Here is a 13237-nt window from a genome sequence, read left to right on the forward strand (position 1 = left end):
TTTTCACTGAAAAAAATAAAGGTTACAGGGACGTTATGGTTAGACTCAGTTTTCACTTCCACATAACTAGTATCAGCAGTGTAGTTGTCTGAGCTAACTATAACTTTCGCCTCTGCAATGCACTGCTTATGACCTCACACATTACATAGCTAATACTTAATTAATTATATTTAATTAACTTCCCACCCTATGTCCCTACAAACCTAACAACCCACACCTCATATATAACTTATAAATATCTTAATTTTTCTATTTACATAATTAATTATCAATTAAATAATTATTATTAATTAACATTAATTATTCATTATTATAATTACATACCTTCCCATCCGTTACTCCTACAAACTCCACAACCCACACCAAAAATGCAAATTGAAAATGTAATTATTTACACCATCAGTTATCAATTAGGTAATTATTAAAAAATAATTATTAATTAATTATAATTAACTTACTTCCCACCCTGTATCCCTACAAACACCACAACCCGCTATGACACAAAAATTACAATAAACAATTACATTAAATTTAAAAACAACTAAAAATGTATAACCTATATTAAAAACACATTAACAATAATTATACACACAATGACAACATATACAATTAAAATATAGACTAAATACATCAAAATCATTTTTAAAAGATATCATTAACAACAATATTTTTGCAAATGATATTAACAACATAGATATTTTTGAGAGTGATATTACTTACCTTAGAAAATCGATTTTCTTGTCAGCGATATTCCAGCATCACGATATTTGTGGATCATGATATTAAAAACTCGATATTTCTGCATCTCAATAATCTTTACTCAATATTTTGTCCAAATACCCCAAGATGTTCAAAGCTGCCATTTAGAATGATCCTGATGCATTTTGGGGGCATTTTTTTAGTTTGTACCTGTTTATCACCTATTCTGCTTCAATGGTAATAGCATTTCCTGAGGCCCAATTCACTGGTAGGAAAGGCTATGTACATGCAGTTAGGAAATCGCAAATTGGAAATCCCTATTTACGATTTCTTATTTTGGGATTCGCAAAATGCAATTTCTACTGGTTAGGAATCGAATTTTGCGACCACATATATGCCTTTTGTACTCAAGGAAAGGCTATTTAGCATTTCTTAACGGCCCAATATAGCGATTCAGGCTGTTAAGAAATGCAATTTCCTTTTGTACATATGCACTCAAATTGCCACACGTATTGTTTGTGCACAGTATATGTTTTGCAGTAAAGCTGCATGCCCAAAGAAAATGTAAGTGCCATTTCAAGAGGACATTTAAATCACAAATGCTCTGTAGAGCGCAGTATTAGCACTTCATACTTCACACCTGTATTTGAGACTAGGCACCACTGGACGCATATTAGAACCTACCATTCTCCTGCTGATAGGACATGGCTCGTTTGCTACACTTGTCTTTCATGCAGCGTGTGATATTTCACAAGCCGTGTGACTTCAGTGAGGTCCTACTGATGGCAGCACCCCCGCTCTTATAACTGTTCCAGCATCACAGGAGTAGAGGCAAAGCAGGGGGAGGGGGCAGTGTGACAGTGAGTGGTTAGTGTAGGTGAAAGGAGAGCTGGGAGGAGCATTTACTACTCCCTGGGTTGTGGAGGAGCGAGGCGGGCGGGATGAGGCCTATAGCACTGCATAAGGCTCTTGGTCACGTGTCTCTGCACGCCGCCTTATCAAGTCACATAATTCTGGACCCAGATATTCCAGGCGGATGCAATAGACCGGAGAGGTATCTCCCCACGGGATATCACTCCTTCTGGGGGATACGGACCTGGGCTACTCGTGGTCATTCCTTGGCGTGAAGGTGGCCGCCGCTCCAAGTCAAGTTCAACTTCACTAAGAAACCAGACGTACACCCAGGAAAAGGGTAGAAGGACTCAGGAATCAGAGGTAGGATTCCCGCTTCATAGTCCACAGGCCTAAGAGAGACGGTTGTGTACCTTCATCTGCCTCACACCAGAGGATGGACAGAGATGTGGTGGTGGTGGTGGCGGGCATGTAGAGCGAGGAAGAGGACTCATCCACTGTCACGTACGGCATACCTACAGACAAATCCCTGGGGAAAGAGCAGGCATACTCTCATGGAGCCTGATCAGAGTCTGCCTTCCAGCAAGTGCTACAAACGAGACTTGGTGAAAAGAAGTCAAGGAGTTCGCAGGTAAGACACTTCTTGATTATTCAGATACGAGGCACAGGATCGGTCAGAGCAGGCACCAAATCCAACTGCCGCTCTTGACCATTCCACATGCCACCATTCTAACGTGGAACCCGTCATCATGGTGGCATGTGCTGATACCAAGAATACAGAACCCAACACATCTCTTCCCTTACAATAAACGAGAAAAAGAAAATTAAAAAACTATGCGGGAAAACACGGCACATTGAAAATGCAACAGAAAAGAAAATGAAGGTGTACACTAACATTTCACATAGCCCTTGAGCCAAACAGGCGGTCTCCTTTCTCTTGCTGACCCATTGAAACTGGGCTCACCTTGTGTGGTGGAATTCATGCTCTACTCAGAGTCAAATCTCTGTTTGGATAACCTCTCCATGTCCCACCTCTTTCCATCACTGAGCAAGACAGATCTGCCTCTTAGTGCAATGATCTGCATAGGACAAGAAAACTTGGAATGACTTTTGGCAACAAGACCAGGTAGTCTCACTTTAACCTAATCCCCTGCTTTGAAGACAGCTTGTTTTCTCCCTCTGATTGGCTTGCTGGTCACATACTTGCTCTAAGCTTTCTCACAATCTTCCTTCACCAAATCACGTTTAACACTAGGTACATTTAAATCACGCATCCAAGGTCTCACTAACTTGGTGGAAACCATTCTACCTTTCAATACAGCAAAAGGACACACCTTACTAACGGCACTAGGGGTAGTATGCAAGGCCCACAACAAATCTACAACTTCCTTCTTCCTACTCACTCCATTGTCCACAGACAATTGAATGCTGTCTTTTATGACCCTGTTACAACCCTTGGAATTCCTTAGACATAAATCGCACCCCATTGTCAGTGATGAGTTTGACCGGAGCGCCTCTCTCAAAAATAGCGACTGGAGAAAATCCAGTACTTCTTCAGTGTGGCGGACTTCACAAATTTAACTTCAGGCCATCTAGAGCCATAATCCACCACAACTAAACCGTACCTGTTCCGTTCATCCAAAACATACATGGGCCTAATTATAAATAGCATTACTCAATTCCAATTTTATTTGTTGGAATTCCTTCTCTAGGTTGGAGAACCATACGAACTGTTGATTTTATTTCATAAGCAACCCCATGTTGTGTGTCTTATCACTGCATTTGGGGTATACCTGGCATAGAATTATAACATACCAAAAAAAGACCGGAGCTGGTCCTTGTTCTGTTGAGTGGGGAAACCCTTTATAGCCATCACCAAGTCTTCCTTCAGTTCGACCCCTTTGGCAGACAATTTAATTCCCAGGTAATCCACCTGGTTGACTGCAAATTTACATTTCTCTGCTTTTAAAGTGGCACCCCTGTCAGTTAGAATCGATAAGACCATAGCCAAAGTTTTGTCATGAGACTCCACAACCTTGCCATAAACCAAAAAGTCATCTTGAAAACATTTGACGTTCATAACATTAAAAAACATTGCCTCCATGATGCTTTAAAATACAGCTGAGGCTGATGCAAGGCCAGAGGGCATTCTTTTGAATCTGTAAGCACCAGAAGGATTCGCAAAGGCTGTGAGATGACGACTTTCTTTCTTAAGTGTCATCTGGTGGTAAGCGGAGGACATATCCAAAGTGGTAAAAAAAATGTGCACCTTTCAATGAACCTAACATCTCTGAGATGTTGGGTAGCGGATGTCTGTCCACCCATATCCTGTCATTTAGATCCCTCTAGTCTATGAACATCCTAAGGGCGCCATTCCCTTTCCTGGCCAAAACCACTGGCCACTGCAGCTTGCACCACACATTCCCCATGTCAGCGCTACCAATGACAGTAACAACTCAAGTCCTAAGCATCACACTCTACCAAGTGTGACGATTCAGACAATTCAAGGCAGACAAAGCTATAAGAATGGCTTGGAAGACAGGTATTAGCTATTTTAAGGTATATTGAATTAATAAACAACTGCTGTTGCACTTGTGTCTATATAAGACAAACCGCGTCACCATGTGGCAGACGGTCATAAGTGCCAGTATTGACAATTAAATGCCGGTGCCAAGCACCGGAAACCATCGACTCAACACACTAGAGAAGACCCACAAGGCTTGCTTTCAGGGCTTTATCGGTGTTTACGCCTGGAGCTAAAGAACAACCAGGGCGTGCCGCGGTGGCCATTTACTTTAGAGAAGTGGGATGTCAAAGATTCATAAACTGAAGAGTGTGACGTGGAACTGATCACACACATGTCGCGAAGTCGTCTGCTATTTATTATTTATTTATTTATAAGCTTTGGAAAGCGCTTTGTGAAGGAAGCCACCTCATAGCGCTGTTGAGAATGGAGGTGCAGTTGTTGGATAGATGTGACCAGATGTAGGAATTCCTCTTGTGTATTGTGTCAGAGATCACACACTGGCTCCTCAATTGTTGGCCTCAACAATGTTAGTTTTACACTTTTGTGTTCCATTTGTACAGGAAAGGGAAATGCAGCCGCGGATGAGAAAGTTGCTAGAACATTGACTTGCTTTGTCTATTTTCTTGAACAGAGCCAGGGTGGAAGGGTTCCTGGGGTGAAGACACGGTGATTCCATTGTTGTGCACCAAGCGCCCAATTCAACCTCTGGCTTCTTGCAGCTGATTTTGGTGTGTAGGTTCTGGTGCGCCTTGTGTCATCACACGTTAGGACTAGGAGAGTAAGGTGGGAATAATTCCTGCATGTATTTGTGGCTAAGACTCTCCCGGCTTTTTTACACAGAACTTTGGGTTTTATTGCCACTGAGATCCAGTGACTATCTTTAAGAGTGGAGAACATTGGTCCTTTTAGTTAAGACAAAGTTTGGCAGCTGAGGTCAAAGTAATTTTGCACTTCGTTTCACATGCTACTAAATTGTCCTACATAATTCAAGGTGTTTTTCTCTGGCAGCATCACAGGTGGGAGGAGGGCAGTCATTAACCTACCGGGTGCAACTGTCACCTGACCTTTTAACCAACACCAATATTATCCTACAGTGCTTTGCTTCCACTCAAATACATTCCCATTCTCATACCCTTTACTTGTAATACTTTACATTACCCTATAACACTCTTTTAAAGACAGACTTATTGTCATTGCCAATGCATTTTATCACAGTTGCCATTCACTTGCGAAAACAGATTTCAGTTTTTTTTATCCAACAATATGAATGAAATTTTTCATTCACAGCAGATTAGCATCCAAGTTTGCAGCGCTACATTATGCAATTGAAAAAGCACAGTGCAAAGATTGGCCTGCTGCTGGTGTCACCCGCTGCACTGGTGCATAAACGGTCTGCTTGTGGAACATGGCGCCTTGCACCATGATGCAGAGGTGAGAGTGTGATGTCTAGCATAGGATCTGTACCGGAGGCATACCCTTCCATCACAAATTTCTATTCCAAGATAAATTCAGAAATTTCCCACACAATGCATGTGTGCTGTACACTGCAGCACACTCGTTATGCCGCTGTTTTTTGACAAACACATTTCCTTTGGTTGTACCTGCTTCGAGTAGGCATTAGATTTTAGTAAAAAGCCCTTTCTGTCTATTGCAGTAGATTGAGCTATGGACAAAAACCTATCAGTCTTTGCATCGATTCACCCCAGTAACATCCCTGTAATATCCCCTTGATGCAAAGTGACACAAAGTAATGCAGAGCGTTTTTCGCACAGCGAAAAGTTCATCTTTCCAGCGTAAAACATGTAGGCCCAGATTTGCAAAGATTTTCCATCGGGATTGTGTCTCTTTTTTGACACAGACCCTCTTCAAAATCTATTGTGGTATTTACAAAGGAACGCAAAAGTTGATTGGGGTTTCTTTGTAAGTAGAAAGTAACACAGCACAGCGCATTGTGCTGACTTGCGTTACTATGCATCACGGAGGCATTCCATGGGTGGTGCATGGTTGTTGCCATCCCTCGTACCATGGATTTTAATGCAAACCCATATTTACAAAAAATTGTAGATATGGGTTTGTGCCAAAATGGTGCGCCTGCACAAGGCTGGCGCAATGAGCGGTCATTTCTTTATTTCCCTTTGTCATTTCCTCTTTGCACATTGGCTGCTTGGTGCAGCACGCGCTCAAAGAGGAAAAGAGCCTCCATGGATAGTTTTTGTGCAGGAAAGTACGCACAAGAGGTTTCATATTGTGGTCTGCTCTCTGTGGCACCAGATATCCTCCAGTCCCAGTGCCCTGCCTGTTCACACACTGTGACTAAACACGGTCTCCCACTGGGACAGAGCAAAGGTCATGCAGTACTTTTGAGACAGGCACATTTTGTACCCACCACAAAAATACTGCAAACGTTGCTTTCTTGGCTGCAAAGTGTGCCAGCCGAAGCCACAATCCTGGGGGGTCCGTGTTACGTGACAGCATCTGGGCCAGAGGCCTCATGTCAACATTAGAGCAAAGGTCACAAAGAGGCACCCAGGAGCTCTGTTAGTTGAGCAGGGTGAAACCACTACATATGTAGGCAAGACCACCAGACGTACACATTAGGGCTTTTATGGGATCTTACCAACTTTTATCTCACTGTTATCTCACCCCATAAAAATGTTCAAATATTGTAGGAGAGGTATCATTAACGCAACAAGCTTTTAATAGACCGTGTAGGTTTCTGGTTATGATTGTCTACTTATTATCTCTTTACTGAAAGATATTGAAGCTCAAAATATATATTGCATAGATAAACACATCCAACAGGGACATAAATGAGGTATACTAATTAGATTATTATAGGATATTAGTATAACTTTTTGGAAAAAGAAGGTTTGATTTGCGTCGGAAAGCAAGGTGTGGGTGTCGACATGTTTCGAGTGTCCGGTTGTAGGGGCACATTCCACGGGACAGTCTTCAGGAAAAAACGTTGGCACGCCTGCCGTTCCTAATTATGTGTTTTTTTGAAAAAATATGCAATAGCCATTAAGTTGTAAGGCATTACTACAAAGTACAAATGCTGTTGTCTAAATGTGGGTGACCGTGTTTGCAAAAACAAATAGTAAATAATGACATCACGAAAATAAATAAAAAACATCAAATGAAAGCAGACATTAAAGCAGAGATTTTCATATCAGCTCTGGCACTGAGATGGCGTCATTTTTAGGTGTGTGTGTACATATGCACAGGTAGGAGCTGTCACTGGCAGTGACGGGAACCAATGGCTGAAGCGGACTCGCCCATTCTCCTAGCTGTATGTTGTGGTGGGCAGTACCAAAATGTGACTGACACTTGAGCAAGCCTATGGAAGAGCTGTGACTGAAAGCCTCTGTATCTATATGCATATATGTAAGCATTTACCATGGGTATCTTTGAAAAACACGAGGCTGGCAAATATGTAAAGCTGTCTCTAGGCCAAACCTAAATAAATGCAGCTTTCAGCATGTGTGTTAATCAGCTGCCTATTAGAGTGTAGGAGTTCGGGGCAACCATCAAAGGAACATATGGAAGTTTCTTATTTGGAGGGGCCACAGACGTTCACAATCATCCTAAGACTTATATTCAATTCAATTCAATTCAATAGTTCTTTATTCGGTGGTTAAAAACCATCATAAAAGAATACACATATATACAGTTAAAACAGTATTAAATCAGTATACAGAACATTGAATGAATCTATGTACATACAAATAATTCATTAATCACCGACTATCCTTATAGGTAGCTTGCTAAAACTAACAAGTTGGCGAATCTACAGTGTTCATAATTAATGCTGGCCTCTAGTTACCCTGAGTCTGAGTGCAAATTTCAAGAAACTTATCACCGCACATAATGTTAACGGGTCACTAGCCCTTTGTAAAAAGGTCAGTGCCTCTTTGGCTTGAGTGAACCTTGCCTTTTTCAGAATATCTTTTAAGAATCTACGTCTTGGGATGGTGTATATAGGACATAAAAGTACAAAATGAAGGGTGTCCTGCGGAGACCTATTGTCGCAGCCGCAGGCACCCTTCTGCTCAATTGAATTGCTAAAACCAGCTGGATCAGCTAATAAATAAGGTAAAAAATTGAGCCTAAAACGTGACATTAAAAACCTCTCTTGGGCATTGTAGAGGACACAAAGATACGGTTCCATCCCTGCAGTGGTTTCAAGCCTACTGTAAGTACTCACTGTAGGTTTGCTCCCTTCTATTGTAATCCTGCCCGATACTCTTGATTCCATGAAAATTCTCTTCAGGTTAAGCTTATCCTGAGCAGTGATCAGTGAGGGGTTTAAGTACAGCTCTTGGTAACCCATACTTTCCAGGCTAGTCTTAACATAATTGATCCATGGGATATTCAGATGTTTAGCTCTACCAAGGCAATCTTGTATAATCAACCTGCTCAGTGCAGCTTCAGGGTTCGTCCATATTTTATGCCAAGCCAGGATTGGTCTAAACTTAATCAGATCCTCTAAGTAGGGTCTTCCTAGTTCTTTGTGGACTATGAGAGCTGGTGTGCAATTAGGGACTTTCAGTACTGCACGAAGTATTTTGTTTTCTTCCCTTTGTAGTCCGTCAAGATTTATAAATCCCCATACTTCTGAGCCGTACATGGTTTTTGGACAACACATTGAGCCATAAAGGTTCATTGTTTGTTCCGGACTCCAGCGGCCAACTCTCCTCCCGTAACCAGAAATGGCCCCAGATGATGCCACCAATTTACCACACCTTTCCTGCACGAGGGGTGTGAATTTTAGTGACTCATCAAAGAGCACACCTAGATACGAGAATGTTTGCACCCTTTCAAGTATGTGGGTGCCAATTCTGTAAGTGGAGCCAATCCGTGGCTTGTGGCCTGCTGTCATTACATATGATTTTTTTAGATTGACAGACAGGTCTATTGCCTCCATAAATTTGACAAACCCATCAATAAGGATCTGCAGACTTTTAGGGGTTCGTGCCAGAAGAACCGCATCATCTGCGTACAACAGCACTGGGATGTTACGTGTCCTTACCCTAGGACAATCTGTATTTAGATTATTAAGAGATTGTTCCAAATTATTAATATATAATGAAAACAAAAAAGGAGCTAAAATACATCCCTGCCTCACACCACTTGTACAGCTGAAGGATTCTGTCAGTCCCCCATCCTTGTTATAACGTACCCTGGCGGAGGTTTCTCTATGCAGTTCCCTCAGTATGCAGATTATCCCAGGATCGATTCCGAGTTGGTTCATCATTACCCATAACTTATTCCTATTGACATGGTCAAACGCAGCGGCCAAGTCCATGAACCCCAGATACATGGCTTCGTTGCTGGTTTTGGTGTACTTTGCTACCAGCATGTATAGGTTCAGGCATCGATCGCTGGTGGACCTACCGGTCCGAAAACCGTACTGGGCATCTGAAATGATGTTTTTATCCTCGGCCCACTCGGTCAATCGATTCAGGATTACTCTTCCCAGGATTTTGGCTGTGACATCTATCAAAGAGATAGGGCGGTAGCATTGAGGGTCATCTTTGTTGCCTTTTTTAAAAATGGGTACAATAATGGCCGTTGACCAAGACCGAGGCAGACCGACCATAATGGCCGCGTTTAATACTCTAGTTATAATAGGGGCCCATAAATCCACGTGACTCAGGAACAGGTCTGGGGGGATCCCATCTGGGCCCGGGGCTTTGTTTTTGGTAAGTCCCTCAATGCCCATTCTAATCTCTTCCAGGGAGAATACCACCCACTTTCTCTCTATGTTCATCCCCCTCTCCTTTATCGTATCCTCCTCCCCGTGGTTATACAGGCCCTCAAAATGAGCAATCCACTGTTCCGGGAGGATGTTTGTTGCGACCTCAGGGGCGTTGTTATCTTGAAAACAAGGGGAATTTATTAATCTCCAGAATTCTGTGATATCCCTATTTTCAGAGGCCTCCCTCAAGGCCGCCCATGCTTCCCCCTGCAGTGTAACTTTCCTTCTTTTTAGCTCCTTCCTATATATTGACCTACATATTTTGACTTCTGCTTGATCCCTAGGTGTGCCGCTCAGGGCTATTTTTAGGTTCTTCAAAGCGCGTGTACAACCCCCATCAAACCATTTCGGTGAATTAGAATGAGTTTTCTTGGGGGCCTTGGCCAACAATAACCCGTCCACCAAGCTAGTTATTTGTCCAAACACACTTATTAGGCGAGCCCCTACCACCAAGAGGTCTAAGCACTCGTCAATGAGTGACTTGCCTCTTTCCATCAGGGACTTATAAAATCTAGCCCCATCTAATTTTGCCCACTTGAGTCTTCTGCCCTGGGCCGTCACACATTCAATGGTGCCCTCAACAGGCTTGTTTTTTTTCTTGCCCTGATACAGAAGCTCCATAACCAGAGGGTTATGGTCGCTAAACGGACTCCATATTCAAAATATATGCTCCGGTTACGTCTAAAGCTCACCATGTCAGCCTCAGAAATCATGTGTTCCATTGGTAACGTATACTACATTCTCAAAGCACACTGTGTGGGGTTGAATCCAGTTCCTCCCCCATCGGTGGCCATTACTCATGCCGGGGACTCAGCAGAGACGTTTTAAGGCATGGGCAAAGTGGGCTCTGGCCCAGGGCTCCAGTCTAACAGGGGGCCATGAGAGAGAAAGCTCTGTTCTGCCGAAAATCTTGCCCTGATGACCTTCACTAATTCTTAAACAGATTATTTTAAATACAATTTTTCCTTTAATTTATTTTTATTGTGGGAGATATGTGAGAGTCTGTTACAGACATTTTGCGAAGAGAAATGTATTTATGTTTCATGCACCAGCCATACAAAAACGTTCTTTTAGATTAAAACCGGACCTCACATATAAGAATGGGAGGATGTCACAGAGGTTATGTGCAGCAATATTAGTGAACTACTGCTGTGTTACAATATTGAAAACACACGTCACTATCCCTGAATATTAGATGTAAACACATTTAGAATTTGGACGAGTGTGCCTGTTAGTGATCTGGTTAAAGACTGCATGAAAGAGCTTAAATTGAATCATGAATTCAAATCTCTTCCCAAAAGGGGCCCCCAAAATAAGTTTGACCCAGGGCCCTCCAAAACCTTAAGATGTCCCTGCCGGTGAGGTTAACTTCTTTCCCAACTTGGAGCTGCAAAGTGGAGCAATGTTGCTGGCACAATTTTCTGACTGGTGTGCTGCCATCACTGAAGCCAAAGGGATTGTAAAAAATCCAAGTGTTACACAAAGAAAAAGTGCACCAAATTAGCCATGCCCATTTAGCAGGAGTGTGGTAAGGGAGTAGTATGTAGCTGGTGGTGCACTTTGGAGCACACCAACACAAATATTTTACTCAAGCATGGGGTGGTAGTGTACTGTCATTTGTAGGCCGTTTTCCATGGAAAGGCCCCCTCCATTTGCACAGACATACAGTTTTAGTGATAAAACTACATAGCTCACAAACAATGTGTGAAAATGGGTTTCACCAATATAGCACCTGGATACCCTCACAGATGACAAGCAGCACTCTACAAATCCACCTTACATTACATTACATTTAATATTTGTGCATTATCAAGTGTCTTGATTTGTTTTAATCCTATTTCCTCACACTTCATAGTTAAAAATTTGCTTTTGTGTGCTTTCGTACAACTGATATATTTTTTACTATTTCTACAGTGCATTTAGAGTTATTTGAATTTTGTTGTGTGCTAGAAAAATGACGTCCTTGTACACCAGCAAGTTTATTACCTAGTTCACTTTACAAAATCCTCGCACTTTGCAGTCAGGGTAAGAAAGGTAAACACCAGTCTCTGTGTTAAAAGAAATTTCTCAGAAGACATGTTTGTGAACATATTGCAAAGTTGACAGGATAAAAAAACAAAATGTGAAGGCATCTTTAGTGCTCCTTCACCTTCTGTACTCCTGCATGATTATTGTGGCGGTGCTGCGGCACCCCCTGCACTCCTCTTCCAGCACCTACTGACTGGAGATTGGGCTATGACTCACATAGTCAGAAAGTTTAACTTTTTGTGGTGTTGTGAACATTTAACACCTCAGTACAATTAACAAATAAGGAAGTTGCAACTCTGCACCTTGTAGCAGGTTTACTTTTAAGCCCGGTGAACAGGCAGTGAATGAAAAACTCCAACTCCTGTGTCAGGGGGTGTTCAATATAAACCCCCATAAACTATGGGCATATTTACAAGCCCCTATCGCCACCACTACATCACTTTTCTCGATGGTGTGGTGGCAATAGGGGTTTTGCATCATTCACAAGGGGCATTAAGCCACTTAACATAGCTTAACGCTGCAGCGTGAAAAGGGCAGGCGATGGGTGTTGTTGTGGGCATTTCACCGCAACACCCATTGATTGTGATGTTGCCCCATATTTACAAGGGTGGTGTAGATATGGGGCAGCGCCAGAATTAAGAGCAGGGAAAACCTGGTCTAACCCTGGTGCAATGAAGAGGAACGCTTAATTTCTCTTCGTTTTTGCTGTTTCCATGCGTGCTGCGTTATGCAGCACAGATAAAAACAGCAAAACGCTATTGATTGTTTTAAAAAAAAGATATTTATTTGCATTTTTAAGCAATACAAAAACAACAGGCATGTCACAAATAGTCTTCCACGTGCCCGCAACACCCCCCCCAATCCCCACCCCATCCACTCCCTCATGTCCATGTCAATCAGCCATTCGCTATCCAGCTCCAGCCTAAGGGACACTGTTGACCGCCCTCTATCTCTCCTACCGGAGCTTCTGTCCGACCCCAAACCATCTCGGCTCTGAGCGCAATTCGAGAGGACCCACACTATGTTAATCTGTCCCCAGATCCCCATCCAGGCCATGGTACCTTCTCCATTTCCCCCATACCCTATGAACACTATTGATTGTTTATGTGAAGGAAGATGTTCCTTCCTGCACATAAACAATCATTAAAAAACAAGCATTGGCATAGCCAATAGGTCTCACTTTTGGGACCTTATAAGTATTTAGTTATGCAGCACAATATCCTTGGTGCAACAACATCAACTTATAAGGTCCCAAAGGCGAGACCTATTGGCTATGCCAATGCTTGTTATTTCAAAGCACCGAAGATGAACTCTCGAGGCCGAAAAGGCAGAAGCACGCTGTTACTAGGAAATTGCAGCCTTGGGGGAAAGCG

Source organism: Triturus cristatus, chromosome 3_2 (genome assembly GCF_964204655.1).
Source record: "Triturus cristatus chromosome 3_2, aTriCri1.1, whole genome shotgun sequence".
NCBI classification, from domain to species: domain Eukaryota; kingdom Metazoa; phylum Chordata; class Amphibia; order Caudata; family Salamandridae; genus Triturus; species Triturus cristatus.